Source organism: Lactuca saligna, chromosome 5 (assembly GCF_052625555.1).
Source record: "Lactuca saligna cultivar CGN05327 chromosome 5, ASM5262555v1, whole genome shotgun sequence".
Taxonomy (NCBI): Eukaryota; Viridiplantae; Streptophyta; class Magnoliopsida; order Asterales; family Asteraceae; genus Lactuca; species Lactuca saligna.
Genome location: NC_136421.1, coordinates 253,834,028 through 253,861,479, shown reverse-complemented (window position 1 = coordinate 253,861,479; position 27,452 = coordinate 253,834,028). Strand labels below are relative to the sequence as shown.

Sequence of the window (27,452 nt, the reverse complement as noted above, 5' to 3'; positions counted from 1 at the left end):
CAGGATCATTAACCTTAATTCTTACACTTGTTACTATTACCTTCATTGAAAAATGCAATCTCACAATTTCACATTGAAGTATAAGACACCAAGACATCAAATAAAACCACAGAATCTGACAGATATAAATTACCAATCTTATTAATCTTCGCAGAAATCCTATTAGGTATCCGATTAATTTGAAACAAATGACCCTCTTGGTATCTAAGGACACACCTGCCATGTTAGCCACAACATTGCCTCCTTAGGTGTCACTAAGACTCATAATTTTAGTGATTTGATAAGGAGAAAAAGTAAACTTGCATTCTTTTGAATCAGTCCAAGAACAATTATTTGCAATATGTTTGTTTTAAATTTGAGTATCAATTTTACCTTTATAATCCTTTGGGTATCCGATTAATTTGAAACACCTTTCCATTGTATGTACTTTTTGGCCACATTTATTACAAATAAAAAATTTCATGTTGTTATTTGAAAACCTTTTCTTACCATAATTAACTTGTCCAAAGAAAGCCAAATTAGTATTATATTTATAAATATGACAGAAAAGGAAGCTGTATAAATGAAACTATTAGGGTAAACCTATCTAAGAAAAGGACTAAACTAACTTAAATTAATAGACATTTATGGCACCTTATGACACCACTAGGCCACATGCCCTTTGTTATAAGATATAGATATGCTTCGGAATGAGCTTTTTGCAAAGATAACATAAATAAATAAGACCTTGAGTGTTTTCCTTTTCTCATTGGTTGTACTATTTCTACTTTTCTTAAAAATCATAGGTGGAAGTGGAAGCACCTCAAACACACTGGTCTCACAATACATAGTTGAGACAATGTAATAGATATTTGAAGCAAGATCATAACAAATACATCAAGGGCATTTGGTCTAGTGGTATGATTCTTCAACAAAAAATCAAGTGCCAATATTTTGTTTAATATGATATTCAACATTTAATATAAAGTAAAGTCAACTATGGACATGGGGAAGCAACTCTACCTCCTAAGTAAAATATTATATGCCCAACAAATTAACATGTGCTTGCAGATCTTTATCAGTAAATTGGAGTCATCAGCAATTACTTCTGCCTGATAATCATGCATTAAATATGAAAAGATGCAACTACATGAAAAGCATGTGTAACTTCATTACCAGAATAAGCAATTATGTAACTATTATACAGTAACGCTATTCTTTTTTTGTGAAGATGCAGCAACTTGGTGAAAATATGTAACTGCCTGCCAGAATAAAATATATCTTTCTGCTACCACTTATATTTTTACTTCAATTATGTACTTTACTTACTGCATTTATATAATTAATTAGAAAAGTGCATCAAATAAATGACTATAAGTGCAATCCAATTAACAACTTGGGCATTTGGTCTAGTGGTATGATTCTCGCTTTGGGTGCGAGAGGTCCCGAGTTCGATTCTCGGAATGCCCCAATCTTTTTCTTCAACATGATCATTAATCAATACATTTTTTAAGAGTCACTACTTTACTTAATTTGATATTCTACTATTAATATAAACCAAAGTCAACTCTCAGGCTTTTCAAAACAAAGTGGATAGTATATCATATGATTGTAGATCTGACAAGATTCTTTAAGAATTAATTCTCAACTCATGGGTAGTGTTGGGCAGTTTCTATTTTAATTACATTTATAAACAAACTTGTGTGTGTGTGTGTGTATATATATATATATATATATATAGTGAATCCTGTGTAGGGGTGGGTGTTGCCTCTTTTCTATCTCCTATTCAGTGTGTTGAGAAATTTGTTCAATGCAACCATCACTAATCAGATTTTTTTGGCATCATGGCTTACTGATGACCCATTTTCGCTGCTCTTGCATGCTTGAGAAAATGTCATATCAGCAACCTCATATTTGAACCAATGTGACAAGAAATAGCAATGTACTTTCATTTATATATGTATTATAGCATCCTACTTTCATTTATTTCTAATACAACATTCTGCTTTCAATTTTTTCTTATCAAGGCATTGTACTTTGAAAATCTATCCAATAGCATTGTACTTTCAGCTTATTAAGAGGCATTATTGCACTTAAAAGATCTATCCGATTGAAACAATGAGAATTGCTTTGTTTTGGATGATGACGACATTGCTACAATTGGGTATATTTTAAGAGTAGGATGCTTTTTAATACAAATAAATGAAAGTAGATTGCCATAATAAACAAACATATAAAAGTATGTTGCTGTTTCTACATCCATTTTTTGTTACTGAATGTCTCTAATTCATTCTTACTGACTTATGATATCCAACTCTCTGTAAGACCCAGCTATGACACCTGGAGTATAACTGCAAGTAAAGTGGCTTAAGAATATATATATATATATATATATATATATATATATATATAGCTGTTTTATAAGTAAGGGAAAAGTCAAAGTTGACTTTGACCCATACAGATAAATATGCATCAAGAAAACTTGCTAATCACTGTTTTTCAAGTACGTTGTGCTAATAAGAACTAATCTGGAATAGAACAAAAAGAATTGAAAAGCACGTAGCTATTTCTTGCATTTAGCAAAGTTAAACTGTCAAATACAATAACCAGCTAATTCCATCAAGCAGATGCCAGTCATGCCACACAGTAGTAAATACTTCTTAAGTTGTTTAAAAAAATTAAATGAATCAAACTCAGATAAGACTTTTTTTATAGTAGTTGCGTTTAAAACATTTTATTAGACTATTATAAGATGTTTTGCTGTCCGAATTAACATCTTTCCCTCTTTGGGGTACCAATTATTATTTTCAAGTGTACAGCATTTTAATAATTGAATAATTGCATATAGTATGAATGGGTATAAAAAATGCTACAGTATGAACAACAGAATGGGCATTTGGTCTAGTGGTATGATTCTCGCTTTGGGTGCGAGAGGTCCCGAGTTCGATTCTCGGAATGCCCCTCTACTTTTTTAAATATTTTGTTTGATATGATAATGTTCATCTCTTATAAAGTAAAGTCAACTATGGATTTGGGGAAACAGCTCTACCTCCTAAATTGATATTATTTACATGCCCAATAAATTAAGATGTGCTTGCAGATCTAATTAAGATTCTTTATCAATAAATTGAAATCATCAGCAATTACTTCTGCCTGATAATTATGCATTAATTATGATAAGCATGTGTAACTTCATTACCAGAATAAGCAAATATGTAACTATTATAAAGTAAAACTATTCTTTCTTTGTGAAGATGCAGCCACTTGGCAAAAATATAATATGTAACTGCCTGCCAGAATAAGATATATCTATGTGCTTTACTTACTGCATTTATATAATTAATTAGAAAAGTGCATCAAACAAACGACTATAAATGCAATCCAATTAACAAGTTGGGCATTTGGTCTAGTGGTATGATTCTCGCTTAGGGTGCGAGAGGTCCCGAGTTCAATTCTCGGAATGCCCCAAACTATTTTTTTCCCTATTTTATGGTTAAATGCAAGAAATAGCAACCTACTTTCATTTAGTTGTGTGGTATAGCATCTTACTTTCAGTTATTTCTATAACACCATGCAACAAAAAACCCCAAATAAATATATGAAATGCGGTCCCACAATGCATTGGTGGTGAAAAACGAACATTGGGGCAAATAAAAGATAATAGCAATAACAGCTAAAAGCATATACTATTACTTCCACATAAACCAAAAAACTATAGAGTTATTGAAGGAGACTAGACTAGTTTGAAGATTAGTATAATAAGTATCTGCCCAGAATTTGTAGTCTTTCACTATTAGAATTAAGAAATAAATATATGCTTCCAATTTCCAAATGTGCTTTCCAAAGATATGACATAAGCCAACTTAGGAGTAGGACAGCAAGTGAAAATCTTAATTCACACACTCACTCACTGTAGCCTCAGATCAAATTATGGTCACTCGGTTCCAGCAGTGAATTCTACACGAGAGTTCTGTAGAAAATCATAAATGTCCAAAAAGCATATCTGAAAGCACTTCAAGTTGTTCACTAGCATCACATATTTCAGACAATGTAATGTCCATAATCATGGGCAGATAGATACATTTGCTAATATGCAGAAATCTTGAAAAGATGCAGCATCATAAAAAGCACATGCAACTTCATTACCAGAATAAGATATCTTTATGCTAGCAATTATTTTATTTTTTTGTGTAAGGAATTTAAATAATTTTTTACTAATTGCATAAAGTATGAATGGGTATAAAAATGCTATAGTATGAACAATAGAATGGGCATTTGGTCTAGTGGTATGATTCTCGCTTTGGGTGCGAGAGGTCCCGAGTTCGATTCTCGGAATGCCCCTCTACTTTTTTCAACAAAAAATCAAGTGTCAATATTTGGTTTAATATGATATTCTACATTTAATATAAGGTAAAGTCAACTATGGACGTGGGGAAGCAACTCTACCTCCTAAATAAAATATTATATTAATATATTATATTATATGCCCAACAAATTAACATGAGTTTGTATATCTTTATCGGTAAACTAGTTAATATGACATTAATTAGAATGCTTAATATGGTGACACATGACAAAAAAAACTACTCTTTTATTAGAGAAGGGAGATTTGAAATTTGAAATGGAAAATTAATAGGTTGACAAGCAGCATGACATTGATTAGGATGGTTGACATATGGCAAAAAAATCACTCTTTTATTAGAGAAGGGAGATTGGGCTCATCAGCAATTACTTCTCCTAATAATCATGAATTAAATATGAAAAGATGCAACTTCATGAAAAGCATGTGTAACTTCATTACCAGAATAAGCAAATATCTAACTATTATACAATAACACTAATCTTTCTTTGTGTAGATGCAGCAACTTGGTGAAAATATAAAATGTAACTGACTGCCAGAATAAGATACATATTTCTGCTACCACTTATATTTTCACTTCTATTATGTACTTTACTTGCTGCATTTATATAATTAATTAGCAAAGTGCATCAAATAAATGACTATAAGTGCAATCCAATTAACAAGATGGGCATTTGGTCTAGTGGTATGATTCTCGCTTTGGGTGCGAGAGGTCCCGAGTTCAATTCTCGGAATGCCCCTCTACTTTTTTTAAATATTTTGTTTGATATGATAATGTTCATCTCTTATAAAGTAAAGTCAACTATGGACTTGGGAAAACAGCTCTACCTCCTAAATTGATATTATATTATATTATATTATATTTACATGCCCAACAAATTAACATGTTCTTGCAGATCTTTATCAATAAATTGGAGTCATCAGCAATTACTTCTGCCTGATAATTATGCATTAATTATGAAAAACATATGTAACTTCATTACCAGAATAAGCAAATATGTAACTATTATACAGTAACACTATTCTTTCTTTGTGGAGATGCTTTTAGGCACCAACTTGGTGAAAATATGTAACTGCCTACCAGAATAAGATATATCTTTCTGCTACCACTTATATATTTTTACTTCTATTACAGACTTACTGCATTTATTATATAACTATTAACTAACTAGCTGCATCAACTAAAAGATTATAAATGCAACAGTTACAGTAATTGGGCATTTGGTCTAGTGGTATGATTCTTACTTAGGGTGCGAGAGGTCCCGAATTCAATTCTCAGAATGCCCCACACCTTTTAACTTTTTCTTTCCTTTTTTTAGTTTATATGCATGACATTGTATGTATCCTTCCAGCATCACCCCCACACTCACCATTTTCTTTGTTGAATACTTGTTTCTCTCTAGCAATGCCAGTGAACCCCTTCTACTCATCAAATCTAAACCACTTGTGTTATCCTGCTTGCCTCCATTATTACTTTAAGTAATGACCTAATGGGCTAATGTCACTATATGCCCATAAACTCTCTCTTAGTCTCATTTTGTCCAAAATACCATTGTTTAAACTTGAAGGGGTAAGCCAGTTACCTAGACGATGTGTCAAACCATGTGGCATCTTCGGTTGATGCTTTTAGCCATGTGTAATAACCAGCATGGAAAAACATTAAAAAAACAAAGTCTGTTTTGGGAATAATATTTGAAACCGATGCTTAGATTCTATAGTTTTGCAATGTGACCAATGTTTGGATTAGGTTTCACTAAACCAAGGAAATCTTGCAAAGATGTTTGGCATTGAGGTTAGTGTTGATCAATGTAGGAGGGCCAAAAAAAATGTTTTGAGTCTCAATGAAGGTAGCGTAATAGAACACCATGCTAGACATTGGTCATACGCTGAGGAGACTAGAAGAACAAACCAGGGTTCACATATGTGTTTTAGATCTCACAAATCACAATATTCTTTGTCCAAAAACTCAAATCATGGTTATTAATGCTTTTCTTTGTGCACCAAGTCCAAATTGGTCAGTCGCATCATCGCATAGAATAGCTGATCTAAAAAGGACGTTATAGAATGATCAATTGAGCATATCTGGTTCATCGATGTGATCATATCACTCAATTCAGCATAATTTTTTTTGAATTCTAATTGTCTAAATTTTTATAAAGAATTCCTACATTGGGGGTAAATTCTGAGAGGTCTCTCCTTTCACGCATTAAACTTGTTTGGGGCAACATTCAAAAACCCTAATCATGCGACTAGTTATCGGAATAACTTCAAACTTGAGAATAACTGATACGATTTATTTATTTTTGTTTGTATAATTTTATCCACACAGAATAATACAAGTAACAGGAAACTGAAACCTGAAACATGAAAAGCAATTGATTCTAACCTTTTATAGCGAGCTGTTTGGTTGTAGTGGAATAAGAGAGGGATGAAGAGCAAAACGGCTTCCAACGACAAATTCTGAAGAAAGTTCGATTGAAAGGCAGAATTGGAACATTAACTTCGAGGAAGATGAAAAACAAAAATCGAAAATTTCGAATAATCTACAAGAAAACGCGGCAAACTAGAAGGCTGAAAATAAAAGTTGAGCGGTACTTTATTTCGAGTCATGTGAAGCACAAAATAAAAAAATCAATGCGTTTGCCGGGAGTCGAACCCGGGTCTATTGCTTGGAAGGCAATTATCCTAACCGTTGGACTACAAACGCTAGATATTTTCTATAAAAAAACTATTCCGTATTATATCTATATAAGACATGGCATATTCCGATTTCTTAGCGTTGTATGATTCAGCTCCGAATGAAAATGATTTTCCTAACTGTTTTGTGCATACATCATTACATCCTCAATGACAAAATGTTAGCATTGTAACCCTCTTATTGTAATTTCTTCATATGAAAACAGCAAATAAACTTAAAAGCATGTGGAAGTCTCCAAATTCAGTACTTGCAACAAAGATATCAAAAAAATCAATATAAGACATGAACTTAAAATAAAAGTGAAGCATTCACATAATGTCTAAATTTGCTACTTCTAAAATAAACCAACATATAATGGCACTTAAATCCTACATGTTGAACACCATGCATGTTTACTTCTTAGTACATGCATTGGATACAAATCATAAATGTGTATAATTGAAAATTACTTTTCAGATGGACGTTTAAGTAATATAAACACTTGTGAAAGTGCACCCTTGGGAAAATGGCGTTGATGTTCATAGAATATAAAAAACTTCTTGAACACCCATGGTAATGTGTATAAAGTAATTAGAAGTTTAGAACATATTTGATTTTATATAAATATAAATTACAAAATATTTTAAGATACAAATTTATGACATCATCAGTTACAAAAACTTTTACCAAAATTTAATGCAAAAATATACAAATTAAAGGAAAGAAAGATTGAAGCCAAACATGAGATTTATTTTAATTACAACATTGTATTCCATTTTGTTTCTTATTAAATCATTATAATTTGAAAGTCCATCCAATAGCATTGTAATTTCAGTTTTTCTTATTGAGACATTGTACTTAATAGATCTATCCAATTGAATCTATGAAAATTTCTTGGTGTTGGATGACATTGTTATAATAGGATAAATTTTAGAGTAGAATGTTTTTATACAAAGAAATGAAAATAGAATGCCACCATAAGCAAACATATTACAAAAAATAGCATGTTTTTATTACATCCATGATTTGTTACTCAATGCCTCTAATTGCTTCTTATTCACTTATATCGGACTCTGTAAAACCCAGCTCCATATCTGAAGCATAACTGTAAGTAAAGTGGCTTAAAAGTGATAAAACTATAGTCTAGAGGCTGTTTTGTAAAAAAGTCAAAGCTAAAGTTGACTTTGACTTCATTCTACACACATTGGTTTACACGTTCCCCATTAACAAACCGGTATCAAAAGGAGGAAGAATTTTTCGATAAATGGGGATGTTTCGTAAGAGTTCTTGGCTGTGTGTATTGGAGTTTTCACAGGTATTCCGTTTTCTCAATGCCAACGACAACTTGTTCAAATCTAATTACAGAATAAAGATTATAACAATCACGGATCAAGAGGTGCGCTTTTCTGGGAAGTCATCCGCAATCCAAGTACGAAAGGCAAATTCAAGTCCATGTTGTTTGAATTGATTTGTCATTGGTTCTGGGTTGTGAATCGAAAATGGGATCCCTCTACAAATCAAAATGAATGAAGATGAAGTCCCCCGAAATCTGCATCTTATCTTGCACACGAGGTGTTTGACAGAAGTCCTCAAAGAAATATAGGGAATAATTAGCGTCTTAAATCAAAATGAATGAAGTTGCAAGATCATAAAGGAAGTTTTCCTAAAGTGGTTGGTGAGTGAGCATTCACCATCTCTCAAAGTGCTACTATATAATATAAGGCAACCGGATGAGAAATTAAAAGTTATATGCAAGTAAAGTAACAACTCAACAATGCAGTAATAAGTCTTTAAGCCACAAGTCCTCAAATGTCTTATACTTTTTGGGTAGAATACAAACTAGTAAATGAATGAGTGAGGTCAGTATCTGCCAGAATATGCAATCTTTCACTATTAGAAATGGATATGCATCTATATGAGTTTTGCTTTTGCAAAGGTAATATAAGCAAAGATTGACTCACACACTGTAGTCTGTAGCCTTGAATTATGGTCTCTCATTGCAGTATTCTACACTGAAAGGTATAAAACATAAAACTCTAAAATTCACGTAAAAACACCATAAATTCACTTCACTGGTGTCACTCGCATACTTTGGATAATGTAATGCCAGTAAACTCATATTCAAGCAAGTGGGCATTTGGTCTAGTGGTATGATTCTCGCTTTGGGTGCGAGAGGTCCCGAGTTCGATTCTCGGAATGCCCCCATCCCTTCCTTTTTTATTTTACAAAATCAACACATTATTATACGGTAACACTATTCTTTCTTTGTGGGGATGCTTTTAGGCACCAACTTGGTGAAAATATGTGACTGTCTGCCAGAATAAGCTATATCTTTCTGCTACCACTTATATATTTTTACTTCTATTATGTACTTTACTTGCTGCATTTATATAATTAACTAGATTATGACCCGCGTTAAACGCAGGGAACATAAATTAAATACATACCACATTAATAGGTAACATTGTCTTAGGTAAAATTTTAATAAAAAAATGTTAGTTAGATTCATTTTGAGAGTTTTTGAACCAAACTTATTAAATAAAAATATTTAATATTTATATTAGAGCAATTTGGTTTTTTAATACAGTATTTTTTAACATAAATGATCCACATGATCTTTGTTTTATCACAACATGATGCAACTCTTTGATAAAAACATGTTGCGTAGTAGCTTTATCAATTGACTATAAATGACTAATGGTATGATTCTCGTGACTATAAATGCAATCCAGTTAACAAGATGGGCATTTGGTCTAGTGGTATGGTTCTCGCTTAGGGTGCGAGAGGTCCCGAGTTCAATTCTCGGAATGCCCCCAACTTCAACCCCTTTTTCACTTTATATCTTCACTGCCTTCTTTATAGTGTTTCAGGTGCACTCTCGAAATTCAAAAGAAGATGATCACTAATAAGTAACTAACATATCTTTCATTTACTATAAGAAAGTCAAAGTTCACATACATAAAAGCATGGAATTCAAGTCTGAACTTGTAATATACCCTCACATATGACCATATGATAGCTCGCCAAAATTACAACAGTGCATTTAGTTTTGGTAACAGCAATGAACACTTCCAAGTCCTTACAAAAACCTACAAAATCAGTATCATGACAAACAAACACAATACAACTCAAAAGTGTAAGAAACCAGCAGTAGTTCATGTATTTATGATTTATCACACAAATAAGAATAAAAATAGAAGTACAAAGGTGGAAGTAACCAACACGGCATTTGGTCTAGTGGTATGATTCTCGCTTTGGGTGCGAGAGGTCCCGAGTTCGATTCTCAAAATGCCCCTCTACTTTTCTCATCAACAAAATCAAAACATTTTATATAAAAGAATTTATTTAATTTTATATAAACATTAAGTCAACTAAGGACTTTTGAAAAAAAAAAAAAAAAAAAAAAAAAAAGCTGCCTACCAGATGCTTTTGCAAATATGCAAAAAACATAAAGATCTTTCTCAAGATGTTTAGACACCAACTTGGTGAAAATGTGCAACTTTCTACCAGAATAAGATCTCGTAAACTAAGAAATCATTCACCGAAGTTCCCAATTGGGTATCATCCTACTATATGTTGATGCCTTCATCACTAGAATAATTTATGGAAACACTAAACTTATTTTGTACATAACTAACTTCATTTTATAAGTTATTATTTAATGTACCATGTTATGCATTACATACCCATACATTTTAAATGCTTGTACATCATTTGTTAAGTTATGGAAACACTATGGTGCTTGATGACAAGGTATGTAGTGCTTGGTTGACGTGTTGGGTTTGTGGGCCGAGATCAAAGGTTGTTTATAAATAGATATACTAGGTTCTAAGGATTTTTGTATACATGGGAGGAGATAAGTTGACATTAGCTGGGATCACAAGGGGGTTTGTTTCTTGAAAATGTCTCAACCTAAAGAATCAATGATAAGGATGTGTTAGTCCCACTTTCAGTTTGTAGATTTGATGAAGACATGTTATGTAGAAACTGACTTACTCTAATAAATTTGACAGAGGAGCAAATACCTTCTGAACTTCAGTGACATGGTTACATATAATATTCACAATCAGCAAAATACAAAAGCATCCTAATATTCGACTAAAGGAGTATCAAACATAGAATTCAACATAGTTATCAAAATAAATTCATGAGATTCACAACCCCCGACCGATTTAAAATTTGAAAATAATCTTTCAATTTCAAGCATAATTTTATCAACGGGGAAAGATGAAAGTAAATCAATTCAATTCTAGCAGAAAATTGAAACCTCATACATGAAAAGGGACTAATTCTAACCGGATTAAGAGAGGGAGGAAGAACCTACAGGCTTTCGAACGACATTCTGCAGGAAGTTCGTGAAACCGAATGAAAATGCAGCAATGGAACATGATTTTTCGGGGAAGACGAGAAACAAAAAATGGAATCACAGTTTTGGGGGAAATTTGGAATTATCGCGGCAAACGAGAAGGTTGAAATTCAAATTTTAGCGGCTTATTTGGTGATTTAGTTGAACATTTAAAAAAATAAATATGAAAATAAAATCCAAAATTGCGTTTGCCGGGAGTCGAACCCGGGTCTATTGCTTGGAAGGCAATTATCCTAACCGTTGGACTACAAACGCCGGAGGTTATTTTTTTATATTCATACACTTAAAATCATTTCCGTGAAATGGTTATTCCATTACTCTTTAGCATGGATACTTGAATAATAGCAATAAGTTGCATGAAATATAACTTTTTAGTAAGTACGCTGAATTGTTGTTATATTCATATATTTGAATAATTTTATATTCATTAATTTAAAATCATTTCCGATAAATGGTTGTTAGATGACTTTTTAGAACGGATATTTAGATGACTCTTTAGAATAGATACTTGAATGATATAACAAATACTTTTCCTGTCATTTGAATAATGTTTATGAAATATAACTTTTCAATAAGTATGTTGAATTGTGCCTAAATATAATAAGCTCTCTTTTTGAATGGATACTTGAATGATATAACAAATAGTTTTCCTGTCATTTGAATAATTTTTATGAAATATAACTTTTCAATAAGTATGTTGAATTGTGCCTAAATATAATAGCTTAGCTAATATAATAGTTTACATATAATTGCAATTTTAAAGTGTTCAACAATAAATTTTAATGTGAAACATCTAAGAGTAACTAGTTAGAAATATTTTTCATATAGTTATCATATATTCATTGCTTAGGACTGTGTTTGTGTTCCATTCATGGTCTTTTTGATACTTATTTATTTTTGTTCTTGAACTTGATATAAGATATTATTTTCGTTCCCATTAATAACTAATTGTAAATAATGAATTTTTTTATAATATTTGTGGATATGAAGCAAACAATCAATATATAACGTTCCAAAATTTCAGAGTAAAATTTTTATTTTTAAAACAATAAGTTGTACAAATAAATTGCTCCAAAATCAATCAAAGTGATTACATTGTTGAGATAATATTGATTTTAATATTGAGTTGCACGTTATAAGGAGAATAAGTAGCCAATATAAAGGCTTTACATGAGCATTTAGGAGTAATTTAAATTGACACCTAGAATGATTATACATGTTAAACATTTACTAACTAAATATGGTAAATATTTTAATGGAGATAATTGTATGGATATTTACATGATATCCTTGATACGCCCACGCGAGATGGAAGCTCCATTGGAGACACCAATCTTGGATCGAAATTTAAGAAATAATGGACGAGCGAGCGGCTTGGTAAGAGCATCGGCTGGTTGACCCTTGAAGTTGATATGATAGACATTTAGCAGTCTGGCATCAACTTTTTCCCGAATAAAGTGGTAATCTAGTGTGACATGCTTCACTCTAGAGTGATAGACTGGATTGGAACACATATATCGTGACACAGTGTTATCGCAATATGGGCTCGGTATTGTGGAAGTTGTGATATGAAGTTCTTGTAACAAGTGTTCAACCCAAGTTACTTCCACTGCAGCATTAGTCTATGTTGAGGATCAGGAGACGGTTTTGGCGTGTAGATTTCCATTAGACTATGTTGGATCCAAGGTAGATGAGATATGCCGAGGTGGACCGGCCCCCATCATTGATACCACCCCAGTCGGAATCTGCAAAGGCAGTGATGTGGAACGGTTATCCACACTTTAAGAACAAATCGTAGTGAATGGTGCCTTTTAAGTACCACATGACCCGTTTGAGAGCTTACATGTGTTTTATGGTGCGAGCATGCATGTATTGTGATAAGTTGTTGAATGTGAAACAAACATTTGAGCGAGTGAATGTTAAGTACTGCAAACATCCAATAATTTCCGGTAAAGTGATTGGGTCGATTTTGGATGAACCATCTTCTAAAGTGTGGGATTTAGTTGAGCTTAAGGGAACGACAACATATTTTGCGTCATCCATATGTAATGTGATGAGAATATCACTGATGTGTCGATGTTGGGGTAATAATGTGCCTTGAGGTGTGGAAATGACTTCTATGCCCAAGAAATGGTGAAAACTGCCAAGGTCTTTAAGCGAGAATATTTTCGACAAAAGATCCACAAAGTTGTTCAAGAAGCTTGTATAATTTCCCGTTAAGACAATATCATCCACCTATACTAAAAAAATACATAATGAAGTCGTTATGACTATAGATAAAAAGGGAGGCATTCGATTGAGATCTCTTGAACCCGTAACTTAGGAGGAAGGTTTGGAATTCCATGTACCAAGCTCGTGGCACTTGTTTGAGATCGTAAAGGGACTTTCACAAAACCAAATAATCAGGCAATTCTATCATGCAATTTCTAAAGATCCCTAGCCTAGTACTAGCATGATGTGCTAACATATCACAAAACCAAATAATCTGTAAGGTATTTTGGGGTCTACTCACGAGCTCCGGCTGATCGTACACTTGCATCCTCCTTCAGTATTTTGAAAACCATTTGAAAAATCATTTTAAAATCCTGTCCTTAATTTGAGACTGGAAACACATGAGTGTTTCCTCCAATTCACTCAAACCAAGACTCCGATACCAACTTGTAACACCAATAAAATTCAAGCCAATTTAAAACTTTTTAAAACATTTAAAACCATTGAGTTATTACAATTTGTTTTCAAAATAGTTTAAACATCAGAGTATTCCCAAATAAATCATGAAAAATATAAGGAGGTGAACGATCACGCATTTACATTCCCGTGATCATCAAAAGTACCTGAAACATAAAGAACAACTGTAAGCCCGAAGCTAAGTGAATTTCACCAAAATACCAACGCCATAAACATATCAATAACATATAAGCAAACAACATGTATAATGAGTCTTCATCCTGACTGGACCGCCTCGCAGGACTTCAGCCTATCTGGACCACTCTTCATGCCTTTGGCACGTCTGGACCGCCCTGTAGGGCCTATAGCCTATCCGGACCGCTCGTCGGGCCTTCGGCCTAACTAGTATACCCTAACCGGGTCTGCAGTGTATTCGGTTCGCCCTAGGTACTTTGGTCGACAGCACAAAGTAGGACCTGCCTCAATCCAATCCCTCAAACCAACAAACATGTGCACATAAAACTATACACTAGCGTATATAACAGTTAAACCGATCTAACATATCACTAATCATAACAACATCTTGTCACACCCCGAACCAGACGGCGGAAACATCCAAGGGCTCGTGTGTCTATCAATTGAAATATCATCACAATGAATATACATGAAACATAACATAAATGTCACCATGCATTACATATTACAACTGATATTGTTCACTTCAAGTATATTGTTTCACAGTACATAATTCAAAACATAAATTGTACGGAGATTCACACATCAATATAAAATTCCCAAAATACTCTTGATGATTTCTTCGGCTTAACGATTACCTGAAAATACAAGTTATTTTGAAAATGGTCAACATATATAATGTTGGTGAGTTCATAAGCATGTTTAACTGAAAGATTTTGTATTGTTTGTATTGTTTGTAAAACCCAGAAAATCCGATATTTTCTGTAAATTTTTATGAAAATGATGTAATGATCAAGTATAAATGTATGTGTGATTTCCTTTGTAAAAACATGTATAATTAAGCGATTCAAAAATTTTCCTTGTATTGTATCTGTTTGTAAGTAGAAGGTAATGAATAATAACATTCCCCAGAAAATCCGATATTTTCTGATTTATAAATGTGTCGTAATCCTTGTATGATCGTATGAATTGTTTTCGTATAATTATGATTAAAGCACTTTGATTTCCATAATGTATCGATGGTAATGGATCTCTACGTGAGTCATTATAACCATGCATAATAATGACTAATTCGCCTGTCTTGGCGTTTTTTCAAACACCAGTTTTGATCAAGATTTTGTCACCCTAGACTGGCCTAGTCTAACTATAGCGAACAACTCAGGTGTGGGGGAGTCACCCCCCGTATAGATCTATACACAAACTCTCGCTCTCCCTCCAGGAGACTCTGATTATAACTACATGCTACGACCAAACACTTAATGGTGTCAACTGATAGTTCTCACTAGATCCCAATGATTTGTCACATGAATATGTTTAATGTTTAACGTAGTTTGATTTACTAACACCTGATGATACTTGAATGTGAAAGACACGACCCAACAAACATGAATAAGGACAATTGCGGCCCATTAAACACGTAAGTTATTTCTAGGCTTGATGGCATGCAAACGGACACATTGAAGCCCATTAAGCATACAACGAATCTCTCCAGGCAAAATTAACATGTGAATGCGCCACTAAGGCCCAATAATATGTAAAAATTAATTTAGACCTGTTGAGCATGTTATAGGATCACTAAGGCTCATTAGACACGAATTGAATATATTAGGCCCAATAAACATGCAAATGGATCACAAATGCCCAATAAGCATGTATCACAAGTACCACGCCCAATATTAGTATCATTGTTCTATTTTTGTATATTTGATGTGGTATAGTGTTTTTATATGAAACATTTACTTATCATGTTAATATACCCAACGTTTGATCTATAATGATATTATTAGTTTATAAAAATATACCATTTTTAAATCCTTATAAAAATTTATATCCTTGGCCCAATGGTTTAATAATTGACACATTTGACTCAAAATATTTATTTGACCATTTCAGTCCCTTTTTCACATGAAATTACATTTTCAGCCCCTTCTTAGTATAAAATGACATTGTTAGTCCTTTTTGATGAAAAATGACATTTTTAGTCCTTTAAGTCATTTTACTTGGCATTTTCGGCCCAATTATAATTTAAATTACAATTTATGCTCAAAATGAAATTATTGACATTTCCAACCCTTATTTGGCAAAATTTTACATTTTTGGCCCATTTTCCGTGAATTTTACATTTTCGGCCCCAATTCCAAAAACTTTGCATTTTTAACCCAATTTAGAAATAATGTCATTTTTAAACCTGATTTTGGTTTATTTACATTTTTGGCTCAAAATTTTGATAAAATAACATTTTTTATCCTAAAAGTCTCATTTTTTTGCAAATTGGGCCCAAAACCGTAAGGCCCAGACTTCTAAGCCCAAAATGATAAAATTTACATTTTTGGTCCTTTAAGAAAGAGTGATTATCATAAAATTTTCAGTTTTATCCAGATATAACATCTTTGGTCCTTACAAAACCGAAAACATCACTTTTAACCCCAAACTTTACTTTATTTGTCAAAGATTCTTATATAAAGCTTTTGTTTTGTTTTACACATTTTAGACATGCAATATACTATTGTCTTTGTAGTATGATGTATAAAAGTGTTTTAGTTTATGAATTCTACTTATTTTTTGTCAAGGATTTCGAGATTTGTCAAGATCTAACACATTTTCACCACATAATTCAATAAATCACACATACCATGCATAATACACATATATCTACACATTTTACTTGTATTCTCCCCCAAAAACAAGTAGAAAACCGAAAACAAAGGGGTATGAACTCACCTTTACGTTGTTGTTTTTTTGGTTTTTGAAGAAGAAATGGAGAGATTTTTGGTCTTAACAAGCTTCTTGAAGAACTTTGGAACCTAGATGGCTCTAAGATGCATGATTCATAAATGGTATGAATTAGGAGGAGATTTTTGAAGAAATCAAGAAGCTAAACCATAGATCTAAGCAAAACTTACCAAGGATGGTGGTAGTGGTGAAGTATCCTCTTGAATGCACCCTTAATCTCAAAATTTTGATGGAAGAAGGAGGAGGTTTATAGAGTATTTTAAAGTGTTTTGAAATGAGAGAATGGAGGTGGTGTGGTGGTTGCCTTGTACGAGTATAAGAAGAGAGGGGAGAGAGAAGGTTTCCTAGGAACATGGTAGGTTTGTGCATGGATACCCCATGCATTAATGAGGTTTCAAGAGCTCAAATTTCCTTCCTTTTTTTGTGTAAATACTTTATGGGCCGAGAATGGGCTAGGAGGAAAGAGGATGAAGAAATTTGGGCCTTCACCTGGCTTGTTCGAATTCATAAAGCCCAAAAATAAATTTTCGACCCATTAGGCCCTTAGGAAGGTTTACGGCCCAATATGGCATAAAGGAATCGGTTTATGGCCCATTAGGGCTAATTAATTCATTTATGGCCCAATAAGGCCCATTAGGGTTAGAATGAATTCTAGGTCCAAAATGTTATAATTCTATGAATTGGGTCCATTTTGAATCCAAATAGGGTTCTAAGCCCAAGTTAGTCAATTTGAGGGCTTATTGGTCCATTAAGCCCAATAAGGAAATTCTAATCCATATAGAACTTGAACAGTGATTTTTGGGGTTTTCAACTCCCAGTCTACTTTCATAATTGTTTTGCATCGAGTTTTGAATTTTAATTGTAAATCTTGACTAAGTGTGTGTTGTCATAGAATGAATATAGTGTATAATCTCATGTTAGAACTACAAGTATCATCATGGATGATATTTACATGATCGTAGAAACTTCCTGACTAAATTGCCAGTTGTGGCACATCCTATACCAGGATACCAACCTAACCAGGTCACTAAGCATATCATCATCCTAATTACCAGGATGCAAATCAATAGGCACATCATGCAATAAACCGGATACAAATCCGAAAAGGGCCGATATTGGTGCCTTCGACCCTATTAGTATAGTGAGGAAAACCCACCTCACACTGTTGAAGTCCCACGGACAAAACCCTAGCAGCGGGACGACAGATTCCATAACTGTCAACATCAAAACAACACCCAATTAATAATTGGGTTCCAATACATAACCATAAGTCCATACTTATGGTAAAAGACTACTTTACCCCCAACCTAGCTTGATTCAAGCCCAAGGCCCAAACTCACACTCAAAGGCCCAAAAGTCAACAAATGGACCAAAGCCCAAGATATGGCCCAAATTTCCAAATTGGGCCCAAACCCTTCACATGGTCTCATCTTTAAGACCCAACTATTTATTCTAGTCCCAACACTTGGCAAATGGATGGTCCAATATCTGAAAATTATCAAGGCCCAATTATGTCCCATCTATGGCTCAATTTTCCAAATTGGGCCCAAGTCCCTCACATAGGCCTTACCCTAAAGCCCATCCAAATATTTTAGTCTATTTACTTGTTCTTGGATGACCCATCAGTAGCCTAATCACCAAAGTCTAATAGAAAGGCCCAACTCAAGGCCCAATCGAAGTTAGGGTTTTTACATAAAATGACAATTAGGGTCGAGTGTTTCTTACTTAACCCATGAAGTCCATCACTCTACTAGATAGATCGTATAGTGTGATTGGGTGAATTTGATAGTTCAATTCCATTGACCCAAAACACGGGTCCCAATAAACCCAAACCAACAAGTCCAAAATTAGGGTTTTCTTAACCCTAATTAAGGTTTCCAACCCAATCGTGTGCCCATTAATCAAATGGTTAGGATTTTAGGTCAATTAGAGCTTCATTGGGTCCATTAGGGTTAAACAAGTTGGGCACCACCTATTACCATCTTGGGTAGTGATGGTTAACGACGGCTCACAACGGCGGCCACCACCTCGTGGTGGTGGTAATGATTTTTGGCTAAAAATATCCAAACATCCCAAAATAACAATCACACACATAAAAGCACACAACCACCCAAGGATGCGGCTGGTGGCGGCATAATGGCGACGTGAGGTGGCAACCACCACCTCACGGTGGTGACGAGTTGTTTTTATTTGATTATTTCATCTATACAATACAATTTTATAACAATATCCAAATACACACATATAGTCGCTCTCTGGCGACAAACGGTGGTCGGAGGTGCTAGCCACCACCTCACGGTGGTAGTGGTGGCCCTCTTATGATTTTCGGACAACTAGCCACATACACACTCACACATCTTATGTTCAAAAAAGGAACCCAGCCACCCACCTAGTGGAGTACGATGGCGGTGGTGGCACGAAATGGCGGGCAACAACGGTGGTCGGTCGGCAACAATAGTGTCATCGGTGACAGCCACCATGGCCGGTAGCTATGGTGATTTTTCTTGGGTTTTTCTAGGTAAACAAGAAACCATAATCACATCACGATGAAGCATCAACCTATACACATGAAACAAGATTCCCATCTATGAAGTACGCACATACGAACTCAGCCACCCTCATGGCGGCTTCTGGCGGTCGGAGCAATGGTAGCAACATGTGACAAAAAAAGAGACAAAGAAGGAAATGTGTGTGACCTTTAACCGAGAATAGCATTTGATTTGGAACTTGAACAGCTTGATGTGAAAACTGCATTTCTTTATCGAAATTTAGAAGAGAAATTTTATATGTCCCATCCGGAAGGGTTCCTTGATACTAAGAAGGACCATGTATGTTTGTTGAAGAAATCCCTATATGGTTTGAAGCAGTCTCCATGATAATGGTACAAGAGATTTGATTCCTTCATGATCTTGAATGGTTACGCTCAGAACTAGTTTGACAATTGTGTTTACTCAGAGGAATTGTCACCGGATTCCTACATATATACGTTGCTATATGTTGATGATATGCTCATCACAACAAAAGACATGGTTGGAATAAATGACTTGAAGGCAACCCTAAAGAATTAGTTTGAGATGAAGGATTTGGAGCAGCAAAGAAGATACTGGGGATAGAGATACAAAAGGATATAAAAGCAGGGAGTTTGTGTATTTTTCAACAGAAGTACATTAAGAAAGTTCTGCAATCCTTCAACTGTGATCAGTCCAAGCCAGTTGGATCTCCTTTGGCGGCTCACTTTAAACTTGGTCCAAGCACTATATCCACTACTAATGAAGAAAGGAAGTACATGAGCAGGGTTCCTTACTCTAGTGCTGTTGGAAGTCTCGTGTATGCTATGGTTTGTACCAGACCTGATTTGGCTCATGCAGTTAGTGTGGTTAGCAAGTTTATGAGTAATCTAGAGAAGACTCATTAGGAAGCTATAAAGTGGATCTTACGATACTTGAAGGGAACGACGAATGTTTTCCTGGTGTATGGAGCAACTACGAAGAGTGACTTGGTGGGATACGATGACTCTGATTATGGTGGTGACTTGTTGAAGCACAGGTCGCGGACGTGCTACATATTCACTTTATTCGGGTGTGCCATCAGTTAGAATTCAACGTTACAAGATACAGTTGCTTTGTCTACAACCGAATCCGAGTACATGTCTATGACGGAAGGAATATAGGAGAAGATATGGTTGCAAGGGCTTATTCAGAGTCTTGTTCTAAAGGTGGAGAAACCTATCTTGTATTGTAAGAATCAAAGTGCTTTGAGTCTTGCAAATAATCTCGTATATTGGTGGTTGTCGAGGCCAACACAAATAATAACCCTAAATATTACACACTAAAATAGTGTATAGTGGTATAGGGATCAAATCCACGGAGACTGGTTCAATTTGATAACTCTATGAAAAATCTCTTTGTAAAATACTTGGAATATGACAATAAATTAAAAATGGGGGTTTTGATGTTTTTAAATACTTGAAACAAACTAGAATTAACTATGATTTAAATAGACAATTGCAACAAAAATAAGAATTTGATGTAAAATCAATAAGGGAAAGATGGTTGACTTAAAGTTTTCTCACTTTGACTTTTGATGAACATATCATTAGAATTCAATGGTGCAATACTTGTTTTTAATCCTCAATTTGGCTATAGTAATCCAAGGAGCTTGAGATTACCTAGAATTTTCTTAATTGTTGAAATGGCTAGAGAAGCTCATAACAATTTCCTTAGTCAAAGTCACTAATTCCAAATAGCATGTAATTAGTGAAAGTCAACTAGCATTAAGAACCAAAAAGTCACCAAATCCAAGAGGGGTCAAATGCTTTCACCACCATGTTGGAGGAAATATTTTTATGATTGTGTGAAGCAAAAACAACAAAAAAATCATTTGTTGCTTGCTAATTTGAGGATCCTTTACTTAATCAAGAAATTAGCCAACTAATCACCACAAACACATTTAAACTCATGAACTAAAACATACAAGTAATGATAAGATGTTTAAACACAAAACATTTCCATAAAGATTCAAGAACATGTTCATGGATTCTTCAACATTCAACAAAAGTTCAAAGGATTAACCAAAAGTCAACCAAGATTAGCTTAGCCAAGCATGGCTAAACCCAAAGAAACAAAGTTAGAGAAATTTGTACCAAACATTAAGCAAGAATCAAGAGGTAAAAATATGATGTTCTTCAAGGGTTCTTGGCCTTCAAAAGTCTCAAAAACTCCAGAGAGAATCTTCAAAAATCGGATGTGCAAGAGTATGCAAAAGATGGGCACCAACCTTCCTCAAATAGCTCAAAAGAAGAATTTCCGAAATTGCCCCTGCAAAAGGTTGCGCGACCCGCGTGCTCTTGCGCGGGTGGTCCCTGTATGTAGCATCTTTGAGGTTTTGGGCCTCTATAGCTTAGCCCACTTGGCCCAGATCGAATCCAATCACCTCCTAGCCCATTTTCTTCAAGTTTTTCTTCATTTTAAGCCCAATTTGACCTCTCCAAATCCTCCAAAGCTCGTGAATTCGCCCGATTAATAATTTACGTACGCTTGAATATTCCCCCGCATCTTGCAAATTTAAAGTTTATTTCTCTCCAAGTCTTCAAATAATCATCAAGATCACTCCATGCATCATCGCCACTACCCATCAAGCCCAACGTCATTTTTGTCTACCAAATCTCATCGCCTCCTATACGTCCCGAACACTCCCGCTCCGCTAGACCCGAAAACCTGCAATTATGCTCACAAGATTCGAGAGTACCCGAAATAGTCATAAAATAACAAAAAGGAAAATATGCATGGAAATTATCTAAATTATGAATGAAATATGCTAAAATAAACTATAAAAAGAAGTAAATAAAATGAAGCTATCAAATCACCCCAAGCTTAAACCTTACTTGTCCTCAAGTAAGACAAGACTAAATGAACTTGGGATGAACTACCCTAGAAATAAAAAGAATGGATAGAACCATGGAACCTGTTCAACATTAGTCAACATGGTCAGAATTGATTTCACTGCTATCTTACAACTTTTTCATCCGATGACAATGGAACCATAAACCACAGCCAGGACAACTCCTTTAGGTGAGTAAGGAGGGATGAGCAGTCGCAGCCTCAATGGAACATGTATACAATGGAGAACATCTGTAGTAGGGAGAAAGCAACTGGATGGGCTCGGGTGGAGCTCTTCTTTAAGTGCACACTCTGATCTCACATCTGCCGGTTTCTCTCATGTGTAACTAGGTTTAATCGCTCGGGCACCGTTGTAGGAATCAGTTCACTTAGTGTTGGCCCAAACCTCTCGTAGTATCCGACTCGATAGTCTCTCTAACATCACCAATTTGTGAGAAAGAAAAAAAATAACAACTCGATCTATATACAATAAAACAGACCTATACAAATGAATATCAAACGTCGGGTGACCAAGATGTTGGGAAATTTGTTCAATAATTGAACCGGCCACCTATCTAAGATAGTTGCAACTGAAAATTTGCATGCTTCATTTTTTTATTTTTTTTTTTATTTTTTTTTATGAGAAAACCCTTTGACTCAAAATTTTGTTCCCAAAGGTGTGTAGGTGGAACCGAAAGGGTAATGATATAATCCGAATGGCCTAAGTGTGAAAATGACCATGTGTGGAGCGTAAAGATGTAATGTAAGCTCCTTTTCAAACTTGTGGTTTTTCAAAGATAATGAAAATGTCCAAATGTGGACTAAAAGACTCTCTAAATTCTAAGAAAATCGCAAAAAGATATGGTGATGTAAAGAGACCGGATATGGATTCTACTCGGGGACAAGCACCAATGCTTCATCCTAACAGTTCAAACATGATCAAGTGTGATCCTCTCCGCGGTAGTGACTGCAAGGCTAAGACATCCATTGCTATAGTATATCCTACAGTTGTTAGTATTGTATGCATAATTCTTCATGAAACTACCTGGCCATGATCATTTACCCCTTTAAGCTACCAGCATCTGATCCCAAGTATGAAATCCCAAACTGCAGCTAGTGGTCCCTGATTCGATGGGTGAGATAGCAACAAGATCCTGGATCAATAATGATACAATAACTGTGAACCTGTTCCATGGCATCCAAGAGAGGTGAGAATAAACAGACAACAAAAATGCATGAATGCTAATGTCTTAAGCTAAATGTTATGCAAAAATAAAAAGTGGAAAAAGAAGAAAATAAAATCTTTTTGGAATTAAAAAAAAATGAATGATGATTAGCTTAAAACTAAAATGTTATGCAACCTAATTAAAAATGCATGAAAAAAATAAAAGGAAAATGAAATGCCCCACCCCAAGCTTAAGAACAAGCATTATCCTCAATGCTTGAGGAAAGGGCGGAAAGGACCTAAATCGGGGGGTCGGGCGGCGGGAAATGTCCGTGGCGATAGTGGTAGTCCCACATATCCTGGACCTGGTGGGAAGTGTGAGAGGAGGACTGCTCCAATCGATCAACACGGCTTGCCACATCTAGGATGGCTCTCGGATTTTCTTGCGTTTGGGCGTCGATGCGTTGCACCGTGGAGAACATTGTGGCAAATAGGTCAAAGAACATGGGGGGGGGGGAGAATATTGTGGGACTTCGTGTCCTTCCTGCTGATGCGGCTGGTCAAAATGGTGTGGAGGGGCCTGGAATTGATCATGCGGAAACATTGGCTGCTGCATCGAGGGCTGGTCAAAATGATCCTCAGCTTCGGGCATCTCGTCATTCTCTTCGTCATCTTCTTCCTCTTGTTGCTCTGCGTCGTCACCCTCATCATCACCGAATTCTGGGAATACACCTACTTGGGTCAATTGATATGGAGGAAGCCAAGTGTCGGGGTTGCCTGTATCGAATGAAGAGCCGATCCAACTTGGTAGGATGTAAACCGGGGCTTTGTCAGAGTCTAACCAACTGTACGTGCGGGTTCCCCGGTCGAGCAACATCTCCATCCGGATGAGAGTGTCACAATCTAGCAGGAAGTTCGGTGGGGTGTCGACAGGTATGTACTCGGGATCCGGGAAGTCTAGGCCGACGGCTCGACCTATGATCGTGATAAGTCCCCCGATGAAAATTTCCCCTGAGGAACGTTGGCGTATGGAGTCACATTTGTCTAAAAAGAAGCCTGAAAAACTGAGGGGGAGTGCACGCCTCATGCTTCGGAGGAAAAATAGCTCACATCTGTTGATTTGACCGGGCTCGAGACGCCCGAAGATACTCGTCGTAAGGACTCGGTGAGCAATTCGCCAACAGGGGTGAACGATGTGCTTAGCTCGCTGTCGGCTTAGGTTGAAGGTTGCGAGACCGGAAATTTGCATCCAAAAGTTTGCATCAGGGTAACGCAGAAAATCTTGGTACTCTTGATTTTGGGGGCTGATGCGGAATGGATCGTCTATACCCATGATAGAATCAAGCTCTTCGTATGTGAGCCTATGATGCTCCCCTTTCAACTGGAATGTGAGGACTTTCGTGTCATCATCTCGTGCATATGTGCTAAGAAATTCCATTGTGGGTTCCTCGTAAGTTCTGTCACAAAGTCGAAGAAAACCACACCAACCGAGTTTTATGAACAAATGGTATACACCATCATGCACCCCAAGCTTTTTCATGGACTTTTTATGGTAGAATTTTGTCGGCCGGATTGCGCGACCCCGAAGATTGGAGCGATAGGTTTTGATCTCAGCATTTGTAAGGGAAGGATCGCTTCCCTCTTCTCCTCTTTTTTTCGTTTACCAGCTGCTTTGCGTGATGGACCGGCGACATCCTTTTGCGGGTTAGGATCGATCGATGATCCATGGGTGCGTGTCCGAGCCGTGGTTTTGCCCATTTTCGAAACCTACAATATCAAAAACAACTTCACCAACGTAATCCCTCACCTCACCACTCTCAAATCAATGCAACTATCTTTAGACCGAACACAAAAAAAATCCAAGAAATAATGACACCCAACTTTTGACAATGTAAAATGGTTTCAACAACAACACTCGGTTAATTTGATAATCCCAACAAAAATTCGGCAGCAATACGAGACAAAATGAGAAAATCCCAACCAAAGTTTAAACAATTTTTGAACAAATTTCCAAGCAAATTAACCAATCTCAACCTTTCTCAAATCAATGTTTCCAAATAAACCGGGCAAAAACTAACGATCTTAGGCAATTTCCAAAGCATAATTGGATGCAATTACCGAATTGAAACAATGCAATGTAATAAAAACCAAGGAAAGAGAATACCCGTATTATCCCAAAATTGAACTTGAACCCGGAATCCGCTACCGTGCACCCTAAGCTTTGGTTATTCGTGGATGCCTAAATGCAAGACTTGTTCATTGAAGGGATATTTTCAACTTGATTTGTGTGAAAAATCCGGCGGCGGCTCGTGGTGGCTCAAAAATTATGGGAAAATTTTTGGTGAGATTTTGAGGTTTTGTTTGGTTAGATGTGAAGATCCCTGAAAAAGAAACACTTTGGTGGTGTCGGAATTGCGAGAGGTGGTAGGAGTTGGCCGGAAAGCGGCGAGTTGGGTGGTGGTGGCGCCCCTAGACCCAGCGATGGATCGGAGTAAACTTCAGGTGGGGTTTGTAGAGCACGGAAAATGGTGAAGAATGGTGGTGGTCTCGTCGTATTCCGACCGGTGGAACTACGGGAAATCAAATTTTTGTGAAAAGTGGGTTTATGTGTTCTTGAGAGTTTGAGAGAGAATGGTGGGGTTTTTGAGAGAATGAAATGAAGAAGAAGAGTTGCTGGAGGTTTTTAATCCATATTCAAGTGTGGTCAACACCCGGTCAATGTTGGTCAACTCATTAAACCACCTAGTCAACGAAAGTCAAAGCTGGTCAACAGAATATGGGATAGTCGTCAAAGCAGCACGCGGGTTGCGCAGAGGGGGCGCGCGGGTCGCGCAGATCATGCAGTTTGGTGTCTGAATTTTGTTGCAAGTTGAAGACCGGCCGCGCACACCAGCCGCGCACCCGTGCGCGGGTCGCGCAGACCCCTGCTCCCGGAAATTGATTTTTCTCTGTTTTCTTCCGTTTCTTCACTAGTTCTTGATCCCAAATGCCCCAAACACCTAGAAACTCTTGATTTCTTCAAAAATGACTTCAAAAGACGGATCAAAACATTTTCAAAACTTCTTTATTCGAACGTAGAAACACGAAAGCATAAAGCTTTTCCAAAAATGCCTCTCTTTAACGTCTTAGGCGACACGTCCTTCTAGCTTGGTTCAACACTCCGGGACATCCAAGTGGATGACTTCAATAACACTTGCATTAAAACTTTCATAGAATGGCTTTAATCGGTGCCCGTTAACTTTGAAAATATGTCCTGTTTCTTCACTTTGGATTTCCACCGCTCCATGGTCAAAAGTCTTTATTACAACAAATGGGCCAATCCACCTTGATCTTAATTTTCCCGGGAATAACTTCAATCGTGAATGGTAAAGTAAGACCCTATGTCCCGGTTCAAAATTCTTCCGGGTGATGGACTTGTCGTGGAAGAGCTTCGTTTTCTTCTTATAAATCCTTGCGTTTTCATAGGATTCGTTTCTCAATTCTTCTAGCTCTTGGAGTTGAAGTTTCCTATGCCTTCCAGCCTCGTCAATGTCGAAGTTGCATTTCTTGACCGCCCAAAATGCTCGGTGCTCTAGCTCGACGGGAAGATGAGAAGATTTTCCGAAAACTAATATGAAGGGCGACATTCCAATCGGGGTCTTATAAGCGGTCCGATATGCCCATAAGGCATCGTCAAGTCTCAAACTCCAATCCTTCTTTGTTGGATTCACCGTTTTCTCTAAAATAGACTTCACTTCACGATTCGAGACCTCCGCTTGACCATTCGTTTGAGGGTGATAGGCAGTGGAGACACGATGAGTCACGTGATACTTCTTCAATAGAGCCTCCATCATTTTGTTGCAAAAGTGCGTCCCTCTATCACTAACCAAATCCCTAGGCACACCAAATCTCGCAAAAACATTAGACTTTAAAAACTCGATAATTGTTTTGGC

At 36.0% G+C, this 27,452-nt stretch overlaps 9 non-coding genes across 9 annotated transcripts; 7 read left to right on the top strand and 2 right to left on the bottom strand.

Annotated features, from left to right (window-relative positions):
• The first annotated feature begins 1,377 nt into the window (after positions 1–1,377).
• TRNAP-UGG (transfer RNA proline (anticodon UGG)) lies at positions 1,378–1,449 on the top strand. The gene has a single exon. It is a non-coding gene; the product is annotated as a tRNA-Pro (tRNA).
• A 1,420-nt stretch (positions 1,450–2,869) lies between these two features.
• TRNAP-UGG (transfer RNA proline (anticodon UGG)) lies at positions 2,870–2,941 on the top strand. Its single transcript has one exon. It is a non-coding gene; the product is annotated as a tRNA-Pro (tRNA).
• Positions 2,942–3,374: 433 nt separating this feature from the next.
• On the top strand, positions 3,375–3,446 carry TRNAP-AGG (transfer RNA proline (anticodon AGG)). The gene has a single exon. It is a non-coding gene; the product is annotated as a tRNA-Pro (tRNA).
• Positions 3,447–4,248: 802 nt separating this feature from the next.
• TRNAP-UGG (transfer RNA proline (anticodon UGG)) lies at positions 4,249–4,320 on the top strand. The gene has a single exon. It is a non-coding gene; the product is annotated as a tRNA-Pro (tRNA).
• Positions 4,321–5,007: 687 nt separating this feature from the next.
• TRNAP-UGG (transfer RNA proline (anticodon UGG)) lies at positions 5,008–5,079 on the top strand. Its single transcript has one exon. It is a non-coding gene; the product is annotated as a tRNA-Pro (tRNA).
• A 1,895-nt stretch (positions 5,080–6,974) lies between these two features.
• Positions 6,975–7,046, bottom strand: TRNAG-UCC (transfer RNA glycine (anticodon UCC)). The gene has a single exon. It is a non-coding gene; the product is annotated as a tRNA-Gly (tRNA).
• Positions 7,047–9,147: 2,101 nt separating this feature from the next.
• Positions 9,148–9,219, top strand: TRNAP-UGG (transfer RNA proline (anticodon UGG)). Its single transcript has one exon. It is a non-coding gene; the product is annotated as a tRNA-Pro (tRNA).
• A 539-nt stretch (positions 9,220–9,758) lies between these two features.
• On the top strand, positions 9,759–9,830 carry TRNAP-AGG (transfer RNA proline (anticodon AGG)). Its single transcript has one exon. It is a non-coding gene; the product is annotated as a tRNA-Pro (tRNA).
• A 1,735-nt stretch (positions 9,831–11,565) lies between these two features.
• Positions 11,566–11,637, bottom strand: TRNAG-UCC (transfer RNA glycine (anticodon UCC)). The gene has a single exon. It is a non-coding gene; the product is annotated as a tRNA-Gly (tRNA).
• Between the last annotated feature and the right edge of the window lie 15,815 nt (positions 11,638–27,452).